Raw genomic sequence first — 22,360 nt, 5'->3', positions numbered from 1 at the left:
TTCAACAGCAGTTTCACAAAGCGCAGTTCTGCGCATCAGTGAAGGGGCTGCCCGAGCGTTGCCCCCCTGTCCCAGCCACACTGCTTTTCATTTCTTTTCCTAGACAGGATAGGCCCAAGTCTTTGGGGAACCTTTCTGCCTTTCCCCTTACCTTTAGCCATGAATGAATTTATTCTTTTCCCTGTTCTTGGTCCAGCAGTTTTCCCAGCTGAGCTGTGAGCGAGGTAGGCGGAGGGAAACACTACACCCAGCTCTCACTCACTTCTCCCCTGCCCGCTGCAGAGCTAGGCAGCCCTGCACACGATCAATTACAGGGGACGGAAATGCCCTGTGATCAATATCCGGTGGGGCTGAGTGATGACAGCCCACTAATTATTTCCAGAATTTGTGATTGGGCTTAAAGGGCTGCGTTTGCCTTCGGTGAGTGTGAGAAGGGCAGCAGCCCACGTTTAGGCAGGGAAGAGACAAAGCTGTGCAGAACATTGCTGTGCTGCTGCAGTGATTCAAGCTGAGAGGTGATTTATGAGTCTATAGGACAAAGATAGATGTCCTGTGGGATATCTCACGATAGTGAGTGGTTATAGCTTTGCTGGACATGAGTCCCCACCCATCACACATAGCACCTCGACTTCCAACAGCTGCATGGTCCCTCCCTGCTTTCTCAAATTCTCGGGAGGGAGTAGGTCCTGCCTCCACTCTGACAGCTCTACCAAGCAATCAATTCTGCCTGCTGGTCTTCTTTCCCAACAGGCACCTGCATGCTCCTTCTCTTCTCACCTGCTTGTGTCCCGAAGACGCTTCCCATACATCTTCTCCAGATCTCTTTTTCCACTGTGGTGCTGGGGAGCGTAGACAGAGATCAGCCACTTGCTTTATCCCAGATGTGAACCTGCCTCACTGAATTTCCTGGTCTTCCCCATATCCCTGGTGGCTGGTGCCAGGATTGTTGCTTGGCTGCCTGTTCTGGGAGAAGTACGTCCTTGGAAGGAGCCATCTTTTATAAATTTGTGTCTCAGCAGGACCCAGCAGCACCCCAGGGGCTCTGCTTGCACAAGGAGTATTTGGTCAAAAATCAGCTGCTGCACTCCAGACACAAGGTATGGCTCCACTGGTACACAAGGTATGGCCCCAGGATAATAAAAGGCAAAAAAAACACTTTTATTATTACCTATGTCACCAAGAGATGATCACTCCAGAAGAGAAGCAAGGATGTGTTTGCTGACCTGGCTTGTTGCTTTGAAGCCCCTCAACCAAAAGCAGCCCCAAGAGGGTCTATAGGATGTTGCCCTTGCTAAGAACAGATCTGTTTTCCCCTGGGAGCAACGCACTGCCCAAATTTTCTCCCATGTTCCTTTTAGAGGCTTCTCTCATTTTTGTCTGAAGGTATAGGTCTGGTCTATAAGGTAAGAAAAAAAGCCCTGATCTTTCCATACATCCCCACTCTGGGCCCCTGCTATGAAGCTGCTCTGAAGGGAGGCTAGTGGCAAAGTCCTGTAGAGACAAACTGGAGAGAGCTATGGAAATGGAAGCCAGCAAGAGGGTGGGACGCCTGGAGGGCTGCAAAGAAACTTTTAAGTAATTGTTTCAGAGAAAGAAGAGATTGGGCTGTGGAATGGAAATTAATGATCTGTCTGCAGTGCATATTCAGGACAGGCAGGAAGCCTTGGGACACTCTTGGAGCAGGGCGGCCAGCTCCTGCAAGAACAACATCCTATGTAATACCCTCGTGTCCTTGCTACACACAGAACTTTGGCAGCGTATGTATTTTGGGATGAGCCTCGCTGCCTGATTTCCAGATAAAGATTTTACAGAGATTACTTGTTCCAAATTTGAAACCACTGCAGATGTAACATGTTTCCAAACTTCAGGTGGCCACTTTTTCCTAGCTGCTGCAGGTAGGGCTGGGACATCCTTTAGCAGAGATCATCAGAGCAGAAAACCTTCCCTGCACAGCCTGCTAAACACTGAGTTTAGCAATCTTCTGCAGACCCTGCCTGCCACAACTATGCAAGGAGGATGCTTGTAAAGTGCCTGGGATGAAATCACAGTCTGGGAGATCTCCTATTCCTCCTTGCCGCCTCAGAGTCAAGCTCAGTGCCCTGCTCAGCTCCACTTTCTAAGTGCTGCTGTGTTTGTTGTGAACTCTCCATCCTGAGATCAGGGCTTGAGACAGATACAGTAAACAGGTTTCATGTAGTAACCAAGATAAAGGGGGATGTCTGCTGATGCCAGGCCAAGCCCTGCCCAGGATCATGCCAACACACACATTTGGGAGAGCAAGCATGTATTAGGAGTGTGAATTAATTACCCAGGCTCATTTATCACCATCTCTCATTTATCCCTGCCTCTCAGGGAGGCTCACTTCCTGTCTCAGTGCCAGGCTGCACATACAGGAGCAGGGCTCTGGCTAAGGCTGGCCTAGGAATCCCAGGCACCGTGCTCCCATCTCCACACCCTACTGCTGCCTCCTGAGCCTGGCAGGCAGGGCAGAGCTGTGGGGCAAGGCAGGCAGGAAGGTGGCAGCAGCCCACTTTTGCCTTTCACCTTGGGCCTTGCTCCTAACTGGTGCCAGCTCCTTGCAGGTGACCATCTGGGATGCAATTCATTTGCTAAGCAGGCCAAGCAGAACTGGGGGATGCTGCAGTGCTGGGGCAGCGCTGCATAGCTTCCAGAAGAGGGATGGTATTTGTGCAGGGCCTGGGTGATAGTGTGGTCTTGGCAGCTGATGTGGGGGAGAGGACCCAGATCAGCCCTTCTCAGATAAAGAGAAAAGCAAGGAGAGACCCCAAAGACCAAGGTGTGGCATTACATGTCAGGCATTGGGAAAGGCCTGCAGTTGCATCCTGAAGCACCGGGATGCATGGTAACAGGGACATGTTTGCTCTGCTCTGACTGCCAGGGTCACACTGAGGGAAGGTTTCTCCTTCCAGAGTCTTTAGTCCCATTTCAGTACATCCCTGAGCTCACAGCAGAACTGGCTGCCCAAACTAACAGGACTATGCTCCTCCAAAAATGGAGGTGGTGAGGGGTGAGAGAAACCAGACCTACTGCACTGCAGGGTTCCTCCCCCAGGCAGCCCCATCTCCTGGACCCTCCCTTGGCTCCTGATGGGCTGCATCTCCTATCACCCCACAGTCTCCTCCTCCACCATTGGCCACCAAGAGCTGTGTCTATTGGTGTTGTTTGCATCAGCCAGTCTAAGGCTGATCCGGCCAGGGATGTTACTGAGGAGCTGGCAACAAAGAAAACTCTGTACCACTTCCCAAAGAGTCCCCATATGCTTCAAGAGCAAAATCCCTTAGGCTTGTAAGGAAGATGCAGACATGCTTGTAAGCTTGTTCAGCAGACAGCACCCTGTGTTCACCCTCCTGGCACCCCACCAAGAGGCAAGGTCACTACTAAAACAAGGAGAATGTAGTATGTCCCCAGTGTCTAAAGAGCCCCACAGCTTTCTGAAAGCCCTCCTTCTCTGCATGCCCTACAAACTTCTGCAAGCACAAGCCACCCTGGGACTGCAGCTTGCAGAAGAGGTCTCAGATCTTAAGGAGAACTTGGACAGTGTCAAAATCTGGGAGACAAAAGACTAGGCTTGGATGTAAAATAATCCAAGGAAGAGAGAAAGGAAGAGAGAAGAGAGGAAGAGAGAAAATTTGCAACCAGCTCAGAGAAGGAAAGTTGTGGGAGAACAGGGAGTGTGCTCCAAGGGATGTCATGGTGCAAGGTGTGCGCAGACACAGCAATTCCTGTATCCAGTGACCTCTTGGAGAGCAGCAGCAGGAAAGAGATTCAAACACGAGTCAGGTGGCCCTCATGTACCAAAGGCTTCTGCAAGAGGAACCAGCAGCATCTCCTAGGAGAAGCCCAGCTCAGCTCAGATGAACAGAAATGGGGGAGCTCTTTGACACACTGGCTGATAAAATATAACAGCAGCCCAGGTACTCAACTTGAGAACATGTTCTAAAACACCCTGCCCACCACGTGTCCCTTGCCCTCCATTGACATCTGTACATTGTGCTGTACACAGCACAGCCACTGCAGGCAGCCCTGATGGTTTGCAGTACAAGGCACAGAGACAAGCACAGGGACTGCAGCAAGCTGGTGAGCTGCCCAGTGCAAAAAATCCGTGTAAGAATTTACTGCAAAACTCTTGACTCCTTCGGCATCTCCCCCAAACACAAAGCAGGGTACTGATGGGGAGGATGACTCTAGGGCTCATAAGATGTTTGTCCCAGAAAGCATATATGCTGTCCTTGCAAATGGCATAGCATGCTGCAAAGGACTCTCTATCATTCCTGAAGGATGAACCCAATCTAGCATTAAATCCAGTTGGCTTGATTGCCAAGAGCAGCAAAGCTCTGGTCTCATGGACTTCAATATGAGTCATTTACTCCCAGCATGGAGCCTGGACGATGTCCTTGTGGTGACTTACTATTGGCATCGCTAGCTCAGAGGTGTCTATATATGTTCTATACCTGCCCAGCTGCTGTCCTTTCCTAAAGTCATCTCTCACACAAACAGTACTTGGGCTCTTCCACCAATGCTGCCCTGCATTGCTCAGACAGTTCCTGCCCTGTGCTGCCTCCCCCTGCCTTGACTGGCAGGCAGCATGGCTGGTGCTGTGGGTGCCTCAGTTCTCCCCTCTGTGCTGCTGCAGCTAGTCATAGAATCAGGGGATCATAGTCTGTCGAAACATTGATGATGGCAGAAATCCTCATAATGCAGCATGTACAAGCACTGATGCTGGTTGTTACCCTCAGTTCCAGGCCTACAACACCTCTCCTTTCTTGTTCCCAGAATTTTGTTTTCACTGCCAGGACAGACTACGACAAGTTTTCGTTATTTAAAGAAACTCATTCCCAGTCAGTACAAGGTTTCCTTGGCGATCCCAGTTGAACGTGCTGATGGGCATTTCACACAATCAAAATACAGTGTATTTGTGGCCAGCCCCAAGTCCAGAGCAGGATGAGCAAAGAGCTGTTCTCCATGCTCTCTGGTGGTTGCACTCTCCTTGGTTGCTGGGAAATAATAATCCATTGGAAAAGCAAAAGAATAAGTACCCCTGTGTGCCCTCTGTGAACAAACCAATCCCAAAGATCCCAGCCAGACTAGAGTGCAGAACACCAGGGGGACCCTCACAGGTCTACCTGCTGGGAGAGAAGCAGCACAAGAGATCTGAGCCATGCCCTGGCTCCCAGAAACCTTCTTCTTCCCTGCCTGCTTCTCAATACTTCTACCACTTCTGCAGCTCCCTTTCTCCCAGCTCCCTTACTCACTGCCTCTGCCAGGTCAGCTCACAGCTGTGCCCACTGTGGGATTCAGTAATTTCCTGGCATTCAGCACTGTGCAGGGTGACCAGGAGGACATGTATATGAGCAATCATAGGAGAGTGGGAAATCTAATACCACAACCAACAGCACACAGGGAAGGGAAGGTGCGGGAAGGTGCGGGAAGAGAAGGGAAGGGAAGGGAAGGGAAGGGAAGGGAAGGGAAGGGAAGGGAAGGGAAGGGAAGGGAAGAGAAGAGAAGAGAAGAGAAGAGAAGAGAAGAGAAGAGAAGAGAAGAGAAGAGAAGAGAAGAGAAGAGAAGAGAAGAGAAGAGAAGAGAAGAGAAGAGAAGAGAAGAGAAGAGAAGAGAAGAGAAGAGAAGAGAAGAGAAGAGAAGAGAAGAGAAGAGAAGAGAAGAGAAGAGAAGAGAAGAGAAGAGAAGAGAAGAGAAGAGAAGAGAAGAGAAGAGAAGAGAAGAGAAGAGAAGAGAAGAGAAGAGAAGAGAAGAGAAGAGAAGAGAAGAGAAGAGAAGAGAGAAAAAAGAAAAAAGAAAAAAAAACACCATAAACCACAGATGGCTCAATACTTTCCATGTGGTGCCGTTAAGGAGGAAATCGCCTCCATTTGCTACGTGCAGAGCCGGGTGTCTGCACGGCGGCCGGGAAGAGAAGGGAGCCTGTTTCCCAGGTGGGGAGGAGGGGCTGCCGGAGGAGCTGCGGCCGGGAGGAAGGTGCTTCCCACACCCATGCGGGACGGGGCTGTGCTGCAGGGGCACCTTCCTAGGGACGCCGGGCTGGGGCTCCTGGGGGCCCCCACTGCCCAAGGCGGGGTGCGGCCGCCCCGCTGCAGCGCTGTTCCGCTCGGGAAGGCCGCCCGGGGTTCCCGCGCCCGCTCACACTCCCAGTGACAAGGCCTGCGGAACACCGGCGCCTTATGCAGCATCCAGGCTTGCTGCTTGAGCTCCTTCTCTGACCTCCCTCCCCGTGTGGTACCGTGCGCGTTTCCCAACGCTCAAAACAGGGGCCAGGGGAGGTGAGGACGCATTTCCCAACCCCGCTGCGTCCCTCTGAACAGTGTGGTGGGTGGGACGAAGGCTACAATATCCCCCCCCCCACTCCCCGCTCCCTTCTCGTGACTGGCCCTCTGGCCTCTGCACCCACCAGGGTGCTGCCAGCCTGCCACAGCAACCGCCTGTTGCTGTGCCCGTCCCCTCCCTGGGCCTCCTGCCCAGCCAAGCCGTCTCTGGAAGCTGCTGTCCCCATCCTTCATTCCACCAGGCAGCCATTTCTGCTGGGGCAGGAGAGCGAGAAGGATGCTCCTGCCCAAGGTCCCTATCTGAGGCACACCCAGATTGCTTCTTGCGTGATGATGGCAGAGGATGCTGCACCTGAGGGCAACTGAAGTCCCCCTGGAATTTTGAGGGCTTATTCTGTGAGGTGCTGAGCACCTCAGAGGATGGGAGGCTCCTTCTCCCCAGCCACTCCTTCCTCACTTCCACCATCACCCACCAACACAGCAGCTCCCCCTTCTCCATCCACAAACTTGTTTCTGGACTGGTGCCCCAAGGTCCATGCTCCTCACCCTGTCCCACAGCACAGCTAGACATGCTGCAAAAGCCACCCCTCCTTGCTCACCCCAGCACCAGAGTGGGGCACACTCTTTGTGCCAGCCTCACTCGGGGCAGGGAGAGCACCACAGGTGGCACCCCATTACCTCATGCACTTGGATCTGGAGGCAAAGTCCCTGATGAGATCTGCCACAATCACACCTATGCTTTGCAAGCCAGAGAAAGTCCAAGGTGTGCAAGATGAGCAAGGGTATGTTGAGGGCAGGGGCTCAGCCTGGGGACCAGGCACAAGAAGCCCTTCCCCCTCTGCCCTGGGCATCTCAGTGGGCAAACAGGTGTTTGCTGTGGCCTCACTGCTCTCACGTCCAAGCCGCTGTCCACCACAGCCCACAGAGCACATGGGCTTGACATCAGGAGACTCACATCCAAAGCGTTTCTCCAGCTGTGAAAAGGGACTGCCAGAAAGGCTGGGGAAATACCTTCTGCTGCCTGCAGCAAACACCTCAGCTGTGAACTGTAAAGTCAGCCTGGTTCCGCTCCAAGCTGCCTAAACACCAGCCCAGACCCCCTGAGTGCCTTCCCCATCATATCTGCAGGATCACAGCTGCTAAGAAAGTTAAATTTCCCTCCCATCCCCTCTCTGGGAAACCACTACTCTGTCCCAGTTTGACCCATGTCACTGGGGCCTTGCCTAATCTCATTTGCACAGGTGGGGAACCCTTAAAATCCACAGATCTGCATCCATGCCAGGCAAAGCACAATCAGCCTTTAGGTCATTGGTGTTTCCTGGTAAAAGACAGGATTAACAGGGCCAAGTAACAGGAAATCCAAATGGCCCATTCTAGAAACTGCTATGAAAAAGGTTATGGAGGGGAAGACAATATTTTGATGGCTGTGGAGTCTTTCAAATTCATCAACCATAAAATACAGGGAAGCAAGACAGTGTGTAGCACAACCCATACCATTTTGGCTGGTCCATCACTTTTCCCACTGCTCATCCTCAGAAGACCCCATGTGATCAGTGCCAAGACCCATTATAGATTTTTGTGAAGCACACTGGGGTTCAGATCATTTGGCAAAACCTTCAAGCCTTCTGTGATTTGCAGAGGAAAGCTTCAGACTGACACACATGAATTTCCAGCACACCACTGGAGAGAAGACGATGCCACTGGAGTTCTCAAAAATGTAACTCAGTTCACCTCCTGATCCACAAAACCTTCTGGCAATTATGGTGTCTGTAGGATACCACAGGAATCAGGATCCTGGGCAGTCCACCCCGAGGCCCTCCCCAACCTTTTGCAAAGAGCAGAACTTACCTCCAAACACCTCCTGACATGTGGAACTCCCCCCATTGGGATGTCTCATGGTTCCCCTGCAAACTGTCACAGCTGGAGACTTCCTGAGCTCCTTCTCCAATGAGGAAGGCTGTCAGATTGTGAGGCAATGTGTCCTAGCTCTGCAGCTGCCAGCCAGCTCCTGCTGGAGGGGCTGTCCAGCTCTGTATTCACCACACTGCTTTATCAAATGTATACTGTGGTCAAGGGCTGATGGTGCTCTTTTGATTGAGAAAGGTCCAGTCCATCTGCCTGCAGGATGGGTGACCCCTCACCACATGCAGAGCTTGAAAGCAGCCCCAGTGTAACTGGGTGCAAAGCCATGAGACAATGGCTTGATTTTTTTCTTGGAAATCAACTTGGTGCCCATAGGAGTTAGCAGTCCCCCAGCAAAGCACAGTGACTTCCAACAGGGACCCCAGTTCATGTTCCCGGAAGGTGTAGGGAAGTGACATCTTCTGCTTGCTGGTGGAGAAGGTGCAGTGGGGATGATGCCACATCATGCTGCCATGGGGAGAACACCCACTTCTACTAGGCAGCTCTCCTTGTGTTGGTTTATTAATTTATTTTTCATTTTCTCTCCCTCCCCTTCTTCCTCCTCCTTCTTTCGCCCTAATCCATGAACAAGACTCTCAGAGCTAGAAGAGAGGAGAAAAGCAGCACAGCTGCAGATTGGATCAGTGGCGTGCTGGCAGGCAGGCACACACAGCTGGGAGAGGGGAGCACGCTCTCACACACACAAAGCAGCACCAAATGGAGTGCGTGGAAGAAGGCCAACAGAGTGACTCACATCCCTGGCCTCCATCAGCTTCAAACCCAGCAACACCAGTAGATGACCAAGGCTGGCAGGAGATGCTCCAATGCTGGACCCATGCTGAGCACCCACAAGCCACCCAAGCAAAGGATGGGCAAGCTCTCCTGTCCTTGGAGGCTGCTCATCACATCTTGGTGGCAGCCAGATGCCAAGCACCACATTATCTTCTGTGGATCCAAGTCTAAATATTTATTTCCTTGTCCAGACCCTGACACGTCCCTCCTTTCTTCTTCATTTGTCAAAAGTGTCCATATCACCAGTGGTAAGAAATACTTAAACGTATCACAGACTCAGCAGATGGGCAGAAACAAAAGTGAGGTTTGCACCTTGTTGAGCACCCAGAAGACATGGAGAGCCCTTCCCATGGCAGAGGTGGAGAGTAAGAAGGTTGTTGAGAAAATTGCAGCTGCACCATGAGTTCCTGCTCTCCATCTCTTGGGTTATTCTCTCCCCTCCCCAAACACCCCAATGACACAGCAGGGCCTGGGATGACTGCCAGATTCTCCTTCTCAGAGGCTATTTAGTCTCCCAGAGAGGAAAAAGAATGCTCATGGGAAACTGTCCGCAGAGCAAAACCAGCACCTCTGAGGACACACAGCACCTTTGCAAAGGGCTTTCCAGTCCTGCCTACACCCACTGCAGCAGCACCACAGCAGGGTCAGCTTCTTTCCTTCCTTGTATTCTGTGACATCAGTGGCCTGTGCCAGGGAACAGCAGTGGTGCAGGAGAAAGAGGAGGGAAAAGGGCCCTGAGCTGAGGCAGCACCTCCACCCACCTCTCAGTGCACAGCAGCTAAACAAGGACTTAAAGCTTCTACCATCCTCTGCAACACCTCCACTGCAGTGCAGCCCTCTGCCATTTGCTATGGCCCAGCTGTACATCCTGGTGCTGGTCTCCTTGCAGTCCTTGGCAGCATTGCTTCTGTTTGGGACGCTGACTCCCCAGCTTGACAGAACACAGACACACCACAGAGCACCATTTCATCATGATGCAGAAAAATGGGAGAGGATACTGTACAGCCCTGAGTGGTCATACAGCCTTGTCGAGCTCTGCCTGCCCCTGGAGCCCCCATCTTCAGCCATTTCCTCTTGCACATCTGCACTTCCCAGCACATGTTGGTCTATGATGCCTGGTTCTGCTCTTCCCCCCCCCCTCCTCGTTCTGGGGTAAGGATCACACAGCCTCCTGCCAATGCAGGATGTGTTGCAGGATACACCACCATTCAGAGCTGCCATGAGGTGTAAGTTTGAGGTAGCTGGAAAGCACTGGTATAAGCTGACCAACTCTACTGTGCCTAAGAAATCATACTATCTCCAAGTGCCAGCTCCAAACGAGAGCATACCACTCACAGGTTAAAGATGGGGCACTGTCATTCTGGCTTGGAGGAGAAGGAAAGTGAACGCACAAAAGGATGAAAGTTTTGGTTTCCTTCACTCCGAACAAATACTATCACCATTCCAGCAGATCTGTGAAAGCAATGACACTAGGGACAGGCATTGCCAGTAAGCCTGCTCCTTCCCAGAGCTGTGGACCTGCAGTCACTCTTCCCATGCCAAGTGCTGTTATTCAGCTGGTTTTAAGTAGGCCATGCTAAAATGTTTGGGTTGAACTTCATCTTGCTGGTTAGCTGCCTAATGCTGAACTATCTAAGCAAATATAGTTATAAAATATATAATTTCAGCCAAAATGATTAATCTACTTCCAAGAACATTGTAAGGGGAAATGCTTTGGTTTCTTTTTCTTTTGTTATAGAGAAATCTGATGACCTTTCCTTTGAAGAGCTCTTCAAGCTGCATGTTTTTGGCATGCAGACTTGAAGTTTGGCAAAAGGAGAAGCAGGGAAGGCCTTTGGTTTAGTCCAGATGCACCCTTTGCTGCCACCAAACTTAGCCAAGTCTTTGAAATATTCTGTTTCACATGTGCTCCCTTAAGGCAGTCTTATAGAGCTTACCAGCAGAATTCCCTGAAACTCTTTCCCTTTCAGGATGCACTCCAGCCAGGGGCTGAGCAGGATGTCCAGATAAGCAAAGCTGTGGATCACTGCAATCCAAATCACAAGTCCAGTCCATCCTTGAGACTAGGCAGCAGCTCCTGCCACCTCACACGCCCCATCCTGGCTCAGGCAGAAAGAGCAATGCATGCACAAGCAGGTGGGGAAAAGGGCTGACTGAACCAAGAGAAAAACACAGGAACTGCTGGGAGGAGGGAGGATTTGGGATGGAAATTTGACTGAAGGGAAACTGGACTGAGTCTAGGAGGGAAAATGATGGTGAACCTTAATGAGGACACAGCATGAAGAAATGAAACCAACTGAGAGTGCAGTACAATGATGCAGAGGATCCTGCAAGGCTGAAGCCCTGTATTGAGCTGGAGTATCCCAAGAACCACAAGAAACAAGGAGAGGGGCAGGAGGAGGGGACAGCCAGCTGCTGAGTATTACCAGCAATAAATGAGGCAAACACTCAGTTAAACCAAGAGGTCTTGGACGGCATTGCAGGCAGAGGTGACAGCCAAAGGGTGTGCAGGGAGCATAAGAGCTGATGGGGGTGTCAGGACAAGACTGCATCTGCAAAAAGGTTTCTTTAACACGAGGTATGGAGGGGTAGCTGCATGTGATGGAAATACACTGTGAGTGCTCATGCTGGTTGGGGATGAATCAGTCCCACACCATGATGCCCTGATAGTGGAAATCAACAGAGCCCTTTAACGGTGAGCTGAGAGTCTGCTAGAGGTGTGCACGCTCCCCTCTCAGAAGACAGAAGAGATAATTCAACAGAAAGTAATAGACTGTAAATCAGGACACTGCTCCCAAACAGGGAGGGACACATCCTGCATGCTGTGGTGCAATGTGTCTGAGGCTCAGAATAGCACTATTTGTTTATTTATTTTCATTGTGATGGCTCTGGTTTTGCTTGGAAGCAGCTGCACTGAAGTCTTCGCAGCTCTGAGGTCTCCAGCCTCAGCTGTAGCCCAAAGGAGGGCAGAAGGTTTGGAGACCATCCAAGAAACATTTGAAGCTTCTGAGCCTTGCTTTGCACTAGCATTAGGAGCCCCCTTCACAGTCATACTTCATTAGCTCTAGGAACCAGTGCAAACAGACTTTAGCCTTTCATGGATCCACTGTTCTCCATGGATGAGCAGTCAACACTGCCAGTCTCTGATTTTGCTTTGTTTTTCCCTTAAGGAGGAAAATTTTCCTACCACTTTCTTAAAAATAAAAAAAAAAAAAAATGCAAAAGCAGCACACCTTTAAAAAAAAAAATAAAAAAGGGCAGTGCTTACCCTCATAAAGCAGCAAAGCCTTTTCATTTTCCCCCAGAATCCCAGAACAAATCCAGTCACTTTTTCTTAGGAAGCACATCTTCTCTTCCTGGTCTCATACCTAGGCAAGAGCAGAAAGTCTGTATTCAGGCTGTGTCAGCAGCATGGGGGTGGGTTATCCATCTTCCAGCCAAGGTGCCAGCCAGTGACTCATCCACGTGCACATGAAGCAAAAGAATGGAGAAAGCAGTGGTCCATGTTATTTCAAGCGCATCACTTTGCCAGGAGATGTCTACCTATGTAGATGGGGTCACAGGTCCTGGCAAGCCCAATAGGCAGAGCTGGACCTCAAGCTGTGGGGAAAACTGAGGTGGAGAGTATTTGTGCATGTGAGGGCCATTGGGAAAGGGAGCATCTGTGGGCAGCTCTACCCTGAAAGGCTTTCTGTATGGAGTGGCTAGAGAGTATCTCTTGGAGCTTTCTCTTTGTGTTAGAATATCCTGAGTCAGAAGGGACCCACAAGGATCATTGAGTCTAAATTATAACTAACTACTGAATTTTTTATTCTGCTGTTACAGCAGGTTCTGTATTCTGCAGGGAGCTTTTACTTTTTAACACAAACCTGAAATCCTGAAAGCCTGGCAGTCTAGCAAAATGCCCTCCCTCATCCAGGCCTTCTCCATGAAGAACAAGGGCTGCCTCCTGGTCCCCAATCCTGCCCTGCCAGACACTCCCCTACCATGGAGACTCCCATTCAGCACCATGGTCATGCCACCATATTTTGTTAGCAGGGCACTGTGGCACACAGTGGGATCAGTGGTCCAGCTGGGGTGCTGAGCCTGCAAAAGGACAAGATGGTCATGAGCTACCTGGACTGTAGCTCCCAGGAGACAGAGCAGCATCGATACCAGGTCTGTGTTTTAACGTCTCTCTCTCTAGCGGAAGGCTGGGGAGGCATCCCAACAGGAGTAGTCCTCAGGAGCTGCACAACCTAAGTGGCTTTCACAGGAGCATTTGCCATCAGAAGATTAGATTTGGCTGCTGAAATCCTTCTGCCCTCAACTTCTCCTCCAGGCCAGTTCTTCCACGGTCTGTGGTCTGCTGGCTCCTGCCAGCTGTTTCTCTATCTTTCCACCACAGCACTTTCAGTTTTGGCCAAGCTGAAAGATGAGCCTTTCCAGCATCAAAGCTGGGAATCTGTCGAGGGGAGCTAGATTTTAACAGAGATCTTTTGCCTGACAAGTTGATCTGAGAGCTCCTCCAAGGGGCAATGACACTGCTAACCCACCATTTCTCCCTCCCTGCATATCTGCAGGTGTCTGCAGAGCTGTCAACCTGTGATGCTCAGCATCACCTCAGGCGCCTGCTCCACTTTCTCCAGGAGAGACAGCCAGGACACTTTGCTGAGCTCGAGCAGCTCCCACGCAGTGGGCCAGCACTCAGTGCCAGGGGATGTGTGTGCAGAGCCAGCCGGAGGTAGAATTTGAGCCTGCTTTCTCTGAGACAGTCAGGGCCAAGTCCAGAGGAAAAGGCAAAGAAAGGCTTTGCTGTCAGAGTCAGGGTTTACAACCAACCGTAAATGGCCTCGGTCCCTAAAGTTCCCATGGTGACAGCCCTGCTGGGAACAGAGCTGTCTCCTCTGTCCAGTCCCCACCAGCCCTTCTCAGGTCAGGGGGTGCAGCCGTCTAGCACAGCCTGGGTGAGCTCACCCAGCTCTGGTACCCCTGAGATCAGGAATGAAGTGCAACCCCAGCTCCAGGGGAGCAGCAGCCAGGGCACCTTGCATAGCATCCCTCTAGGAATGACCTGCAAATGCAGCAGCTTTGGGCCTTGATGCTTCTTCTCCAGCTGAGTACAGGGTTTGGTATTCACCTCCTTCCACTCAGTCTCCAACAGGCAAGAGATTGGAGACAGCAGTGGATGGACCATCTCTCCACTGGAACACCTTCCACCAAGGTCAAAAGCAAGCTTTCTGGAGAGAAAGGCTGTTTGCAACACATGGTCTTTGCTATAAGCCTCTCTTCATTCACTAGCCAGTTTTCTTTGTTGATGTCTGGCCAACTTGACTTATAACTCTTCCCAAAACATGATATTCTCTTGCTTGTTATATCAACTTGCTTACTTAATGCATTCAGAAGGACAAGAGGCCCTGCAGTGGCATCAGTATGCAGTGCAGATCTAGGTTTTCTCCCAGAAAAGGCTCTCTTTGACCTACTAGGAGGTCATGTCATTTGGTTCTTCTGTGTCAAAGACTCCTGTGCATTAAAAGAAGACATAGCTTTTTGCCTGCTCTTGCTCTGCCTTCCATGCTGTTAGAGAAAATTCTTGTGGAGATAGATGGATGGACCACATCCCACCATGGGAGCTCCTCTAGATTCCCAGCAAGTGTGTCTGGTCCCATCAGACTATGTCCACTGTGGACACTGCTGCCTGAGCCTATTACCCCTGACTCCCCATAGAGCTGATGGGAAGAAAAAGCATTTTTAGGACTTGATCAGGCTATCCTGTTTGATTCATCTACTTGAGGATGAAACAACTGATGGCCTATAAGTGCTACTGGCTGCTCACAAAGTCCAGGACATCTTGGTGACATTCTGTGTCTCCACTGTACAGCCTGAGATGCAGTCAGACAACTCATGCTGGCCATGGCAGCTGCAGTTAGGATGCACAGATGGTGTCACCCCAGTGAGTGAAAGAGCTGAATTTCCCAAGTCATTTCTCTGTGTGTAATTCCTCTTAAGGCAGAAGGCCTTGCCTTAGCTGGTTATGGCATCACTGTGCAATGAACATGAGTCACTGCTGTAACAGGCTGAATTACGACTCTTTGCTTGCTGAGTTTAAAACAGAGGAAGGCAGCTTAAGCAAATGGAAGAGCCTAAGCATGTGAAAAATGTTCCCTTTTCAAAACTGCCATTAGCCAATTGAAAATCTCTGTATTTGGGTTGCAAGTCTATGCCAAGTCTCTGTCTGAGGCTCAGTTCAAACACTCAGGCTATGTAATCCCTTCCAGTCTGGGCTCATAATGGAAATGCCAACAGACCATTAAGCGCAGCGATATTGCCAGGTTTTGCTATAGTTAAACACACACAGGAAAAGGTATAAATAACCAGGTTAAATTAAGGCAGGGGGCTGTGATTGAAGGGATCTCCAGGAAGGCCTGCAACCTGGTTGTGTCTGACTGGTTCAGGGGGGGTCGACTGGGGACTAGGGATTTGTGCCTGGCTCAGGTGAACCCTGTCAAGCAGATGCTGTGTATTAAAGTGAAGTCAGCTGGCACAACCCCCTGCAGAGCATGATGTTCCAGCCCCCAGGCCTGTGCTCCTGCCCTTGAGGAGCAGCTAATCTTTTTCTTACAGAAAGCCAGGTAAAAATGGGAGCCTTGCTGCCTTCAGAGTCATACTCGACCTTGCTGGGTTTATTTGCCCTGTTGGGGGCCTATGTTTATTGTTTGCCGTCTTGTCCTCATTTCCACAACAACCAGATGAAGTGGCCTGAGGAAATGATGATGCAGGAGCCATGGATAGAAAAAGTTAAATATATAGCAAAGAAAGAATGGCAGAGGAGGCAGAGACTTTCTTCTGGGATGTTGGTTCTTGCAGACCAGTCGGTCCACAGCTGCAGGTCCCTCAAGGGAAGCACCTCTCTGCAGCACATAGGCATTGCAAAGTGGCCAGCAGAGACATGGTGGGTTCTGCTCTCTCCTGTCTGCAGAATCGTTTCCACTTTGGCATCCCATCTGTCTGGTAATGAACCCTCCTTTACTCCCCAGTAAATGCTGGGGAAAGGGGGAACACCCCCCCAAAGACAACACTGGCTGAGGTGTGCCAACAGACAAGTAAATCTAGAAAAAAGGCAGATTCACAAGAGAAATGTTCCCAAGCCAGCCTTCTTCCTTCTGATGATGTGTGTAAGTGACACCACAGGAATGCTGCAGGACTCTCAGGGAAGGCAGCGTAGGCTGCAGGATGCACCAATACCACTGCACAGTCCCATCCCTACTTGGGGCAGCAGTGCCAGGTCCAGAGCTTTTCAGCAGAATTAGCAGCACGTACACATCCCTCATGGTTTTCCTCTTGTGACTCTAACTCAGTTTGAATGAGTTTTCTGGGCCAACTCTTCTAAATTTGTATCAGTATCCAGGGAGCTTTAGTAAATAGCACAGTAAATATTTGGTTTTGATATTTGTCTTTCAAAAAGACAATGAGGCAGCAGCCATGCACAAGGACACAGCCACGCGTGCGACCTCAGGCAATTGCGGAGCTAATCCAAAACCAAAGCTCGCTTTTCTGTCTAAATAATTTCACTGGGATTAATGTGAAAAAGACCCCCTCCACTGAAACTAGATCCATGCATGTTCTAGCAGCATATACACACTATTGTGTATCATTGTATATTTTTCTGACCGGAGTCATCATGCACCAAATCTTGCACTTTCCAAAAAAAGAAAAAGCTTGTTTTCAGCCTGCAAGACCAACTCTGACCTCAGCTTGTGCTTCCCCAGCTGAGCTAATAACACTCCCAACCCCCAAAATATGGAGGCAGCTCAGAATGGAAGTGTTAAAGAGCCGTAATTCCAGAGGATGTGAATGGCTAATTCTGTACATTCAAATGAAACAGAGGGGAAATATACTGAATGGAGCCCATGTATAAGATCATATGAAATGTAAAAAGACTTGTTGTTCAGTGCACACACTGCCTCTTCAATCTAGTTCTGTTTAAATGGCCATTCTTTTCGTTTGGCATCTCCTTGTCCCTCGATGGCTGAATCAAAAGAGGAACGAAATAATGACACAAAGATTTTTAAAAACTCAGCTCCAGCTGCAGCAGGGAGAAGCCTGAAGCGAAACGTGAGAGCATACGGCTCTTTGTTAAGGCTTCCTTGGCTATAGAATATGGTATATGAAACGCCTGGCGGATCCCTTTTGGTCCTATGGAGGGAGAGCTCTTAAGGTGGCTCTCTTGGGTTTGTGGAGGATTGCAGGAAGCCTTCCCTACATTTGCAGGCAGCAAGTGTCCCACCTGCAGAGACCCTAAGGCCCAGATGGTTCCCCTTCCAAACACCCCGAGGGCCCAGGGCACTCTCTCCTCTGACAGTGGGTGGTCCAGCTTTTTTTTTGTCTTTTTCTTCATTGTAGCTGCCACTTTACATTGGGAAACCAAACTCGGCACTTCTTGTTGGGAGATGGTTCCAATTTATACAGATTTCTAAGAAATAAATATGTTTTATTCCATGCCTGTAAGGTATTTTTGCGTGCCCAGCTGGCAGACCCACACATACAACTGCTACAAGGTGTTTGTGGCAGTGGAGAGCAGCTCACAGTCCCCAGTCACAGCCTTTCCTAAACTCTGCATTTGGAAGCTGGTGGAACAGTCAATGCCCTGATGACTACCAGTGTCACCATCCCAGCAGGGCTGGAACCAAGCTGGGACAAGGCTGCCTGTCACCTCCATATCTCCAGCACCCACAGGAAATTTCAGGAGGTCCTTGCACCAGATGCCCCACCATGGCCTCCTTGCAAATGCTGTATATGCCTTTTGGGACAGGGCATCACTCAGAGCATCCACTTCTGGAAAGGAAAAACCACCATTGCCTCAGCTCTCTGGCTGAGGAGAAACCAAGGAGAGAAGGTGTGGTGCAAAGGAGGAGGCTTCTGAAGGTGGGGCCAGCTCTCCCCACCACCACTCAGTCCCTTGGCCAGTGCCATGAACAGCAACACCAAAAAACATCCAGTGAGTGCTGTGGTGACCGACTCCCCACAGCTGAGAAACTTGGAGCCACATTGCTTAATCAAAACAAATGTTCAGTGAACGTCAACGCTAATTCATTTTCCGTGGGCTGAATACTTTTCCTCTCTGAGGCTCTTCCAGCAGCTGTGGCTGATTTCTGCTTATGCCCAGCATGCCTTCCCCAGGACCCCCCACCTTCATGGTCACCACGGTGGTTCTCAGTATGTCCACTCACATACACTGGCCCCTGGCACATGTTGGGAGTGGGCTCTTTCCAGGGGTTCCCTGGGGGAAAACCCAGTGATGCTGGCATGCCCTGAGCTAGCATCAGCACTCAAGGCCCATTATGCAACCTGTGTATCTGGACAGGTACGAAAATCATTCATCAGCATTGAAGGATTCTCTGTATTGTGTTACTTGGGAAGTGGAGTCCTTGTATGTTGTGCCTACTCCACCTCACAGCTGTTGGCACCACAGAGGCAGTATAAGCAGAGAGCCATGCTTCTACAGGCAGCAGGACGCTTCCCTGCTGCAAGGAGCACAGGTCTGCCCTGCTCAGCTCTTTGCCTGGCACAAGGATCCTTTCAAAGCACCAGGGAGAAATCTCCAAAGGCATTTGGTCACGTTACTGCCATGGGCTATCTTTGTTGAATCCCCAAGAGGAGGAGTGCCATGACCACTGCTGCCTGCTGCCAGGGCCATGTCCCAGCCACGTGTGCTGCTGGCAAATCAGGAGATACATCACCTGCCTGTCCCACAGGGGCTGGTAAGGAGGAGCACGTTTCGCCACAGCCACTGAATTCACCTCATAACACTTGCACGCATAGCTGCCAGAAGGCTATCACAGTGCAGGGGAGGACAGCCAGAGTGGCCATGTGATCCCCTCGCTGCTATTCCTGGTGCCCCGTGAGGCTGGAGGACTGTCACACGGAGTGAGAATCACCCGGCTGTAGCGTGCAAGCCAGGTGAGTCCAGCTGTGGTGACAGCAAATTCCTAATTAGTTCATTACATCAGACGGCCAAACACTCAGAGTCACTACCCAAGGATGGCCTACGTGCCCAGCACAGCGTACTACCCTAATGCCTGCTTCCCAAAACAGGACTGGGAGAGCCAGACAAGCTCACCCTGGAAAAGGGACATGCTGTGTGGTGTGCCCAGCAGGCCAACAAGCTCCAGGTCCCGCAAACCACATGGGGAAAACCCAGCAAGACAAAGTGCCAGGCACGCAGCAAATGGCCTGAATGTGTGGCTGTCCTACACAGTAAGGTCTCATCCTGCCCCATGCATGGATGTGGAGGTCCCACAGCCATGGGGACCTGAGCACAGGATGGGGGGGTTGCACACCAGCTCCCCCATCCTGCTTTCCTCCACCTGAGGCTCCAGACAGGCATTATCCCCTTCTTTCCAACCACTTCCTGAGGAAAGAGATCTGGGCATGCATTTGGATGCCCCCCAGGAAAGTGATATCAGGGCAAGCTCCCTGCATGCTGGCTGGCAGGTTTGTAGAGAGATCCTCTCCCCTTGAGACACACTCACACACTGTGTGAGTGCTGGACAGTGGGTCAGAGCCCTGCCACACACCCATTCCCAGCAGCACCACAGAGCAGTGGCACTGCTGCCTCAGAGGTAGCACAGGCAGGTTTGGCAGGGATTTATGTATCTTGGAGTAGCTTTCCCCATGGTGGTAGCTGGAATTGATTCTGAATACTTAGCTGGTTTAATATAAAAACAAAAATCCTTGGATTGACAGCTTGTCCAAGCAAGGCACCGTTTGAGCTCCTGGCTGCCAAGCAGTGAGAACTAATGCTGGTCACAGGGTGGAGGTGAAACTGCAGGCCCAGCTGAGCAGCTGGGCTCTGCTCCATGCTTTGTCTGGAGTTTAGATGCTCTTCTTTCCTTGACCCAGGCTAAAATAGGGTGGCAAGGTGCTGCCTTGTCCTCCCTGGCCTTGAGCCCCATCAAAGCCTGGGATACCAGTGGCTTGGAGGTGCTGCAAAGCGCAAAACTAGGCAGGGACCTCCTGGCCACCACAATGTGGAAGCACCTATGTCACTACAGGCTCTCCTGTCCTCCTCCCACATCCCCTCACAGCCCCAGGGGCACTTCACTCCACCGGACAGAGAGTTCTCCTCTTGCATGCCCTCTGGATGAAAGATTGTGCAGGATCCAGGATGCCGCTGAAGCATAAACCCTTTTAAAGTAACTACCTCCCAGCACACAGCAATCCTACCTAACTGGTTCAGGCAAGGACTGATGAAAAACCCTGTGTCCTGCTGAAACCACTGTGGGATTTAGGTCAGACAAATCATCCAGGCTAGAGCAGGACCAATGTGCCTGAACTGGTGCCCAAACAGTTTCAAAAGCACCACCAGATCTGCATGACACCATTCCTGGGGCAGAGCTGGCCTTGCTGAAGGGGTAAGTGCTGCAGCACCATCCTTGGCCATCCCCTAAGTGGGTACTGCTGAAAAATGGAGCCCAGCAACTGCAAGCACTGTGCTGGCACTTTCTGCAGGGTCCCTGGCCTTGACCACAGGACAGCTCTGCTCTGGCACAGTGGCATGGGGGTGGCACATAGCTAGGTACCCCTAGCAGGAACTGGGTCAGTGTGCTATTTGGAAGAGCCATGTTATACCTTCTCTCCTGGTGAAGCACCTCTCTCAGCCTCAGCCAGAGCTGACCGAGTAGTTCTGCACCTCCAACGCTCCCCAGAAAGAAACCTCACCAATACAGGCAGACAAATCTGCCTCTGAAGGAAATTTTATTTCCCATGTAACAGAATGGGCAGGGTGGATAGGAAAGCAGCGATTGCCCCAGCTCATTATCTCCTGGGAACAGCGAGGGCTGTTTCGTGGTGCACGGCAGGCATGATCCACACCCACCCCGGGGGAGACGGAAGCTGTGGGGCTGTGTGCAGTCATTTCTTCCGCTCAGTCACCCGTCCCACATCTGTGCCAGCGAAGCTATTGTTCTGGTCCCTACAGTGGGAAATCCCAGATCCAGCTGGAAATGACCAACACACATAGTCCCAGGTGAGCCTCCGAGGCCCCAGAAACAAACAAACAATAAAAAGGAGCTTTTTCTCTCCTTATATCAAAGCATCAAACAGACCTCACTTCCTGCCTCTGCCAGCAAATAGCGAATAGGGAGTTACTCAGCTTCTTCTCCTGGCTTTCCCCGCCAAAGGGTATTCTGATGCAAGTGATGGGTCATTGGAGAGCAGGATGCGGGACTGTTTACATGCCCCAGGGAACAAAGAAGCTGCAGAAGAAGATGCCCCGGCACTGCCCTGTGAGGCCGGGCATGGAAAGGGGCAGCAGGGAGCAGGGAGTTTGTTGAACGCACGAGGAGGCTGTGCCCCACAAAGCCCAGCCTGCTCCCAGCACCTCGACCCTGAGACTGCCAACAGGGCACCGAGGGGCTCGTGGAGAGTAGTGCTGGGCCACGCTGGGGCCCGAAGTCCAGCTCGGCAGTCCAGCTCGGGGGCGCGGGGAGCCGGCGGTGCCGGACCCATCTCCCTAAGGACACCTTAATGGCGGTACCCGCAGGCGCCTCCCGCCGCCCGCCCCGCTCGGCTCCCGCCGCTCCTCGCGGGGAAGCAGCTGACTCGGGGCGGCTGCCAGCGCTGCTGGCTGCTGGATCCGGCCGCGGCAACGTGCAGCCCGACATGTAAACCGGGCAGAGGCGGGGGGAGGGTGCCTGGCGCAGGGGTGAGGGGGACGGAGGTGGAGGCCGGAGCACAGCCAGAAAATTCCCCTCCCCTCCGCCCCCCGCTTCTCCATCACCACCTCCCCGCATCCATCTGCCTCCCCTCCTCCTCTTCCATTCATAAAATCCGGGCGGCACTGCCACCTACCGTAGCGTGCGACGGCCGGCCCTCCTCTCCACTCGGCCCGCGGGCAGCCCCCAGCCCAGCCCCCCTGCACCCAGCCGCACCCCCGACCTCTGCTCGCGGGTCCCGGCCCCACCGCCAGCCTCCGTCCCAGCAGCGTCCAGAACGGCAGTCCTGTCCTTGCCCTTAAAGCCAAGTTGGGATCTCTCCGTCCAGCCCCTTACCCCAGCCTCAGGTGTGCCCCAGCTGTATTTGGGGTGGTTTCGTCGCCACCCTCGGGGTGAGCATGGCCAAGAGCTGAGCGGTCAGCCCCACCACCGCCCAACCTGCCAGAAATCAGAAGACAGAGACAGCAGTTTCCTACCTATGGTGTCTGGTTTCCCACCCTTAGGGAAACCCCCAGCTCGTGTTTTCAAGCACCTCCTTAAAACCACAAAGCCCTCTCTCGGCACGGGGGAGACAGGATGTAAAAGCCTGAGACAAGTCATGGGCCTTAGGTTTCAAAAAAAAAAGAGATTAAAGCAGCACATACCCACCAGGAGAACGGTGAGTGAAGCAGT

General features: G+C 51.6%; 1 long non-coding RNA gene across 1 annotated transcript in view; it reads right to left on the bottom strand.

The window, feature by feature from the left end:
* Positions 1 to 22,159, bottom strand: part of LOC148184624 (uncharacterized) — a 56,680-nt gene extending 34,521 nt beyond the window's left edge. The window contains exons 1-2 of the long non-coding RNA XR_015772312.1: positions 22,025 to 22,159; positions 12,262 to 12,361 (exon numbers count right to left, since the gene is read on the bottom strand). This is a non-coding gene — a long non-coding RNA (uncharacterized LOC148184624). The remainder of the gene's footprint in view (positions 1 to 12,261; positions 12,362 to 22,024) is intronic.
* Positions 22,160 to 22,360: the final 201 nt, after the last annotated feature.

Source organism: Pseudopodoces humilis, chromosome 3 (genome assembly GCF_049639895.1).
Source record: "Pseudopodoces humilis isolate 2021_Gansu_Grassland_sample_001 chromosome 3, ASM4963989v1, whole genome shotgun sequence".
Taxonomy (NCBI): domain Eukaryota; kingdom Metazoa; phylum Chordata; class Aves; order Passeriformes; family Paridae; genus Pseudopodoces; species Pseudopodoces humilis.
Note: the sequence above shows the minus strand (reverse complement) of the source record. Positions and strands in the feature narration are given on the sequence as shown.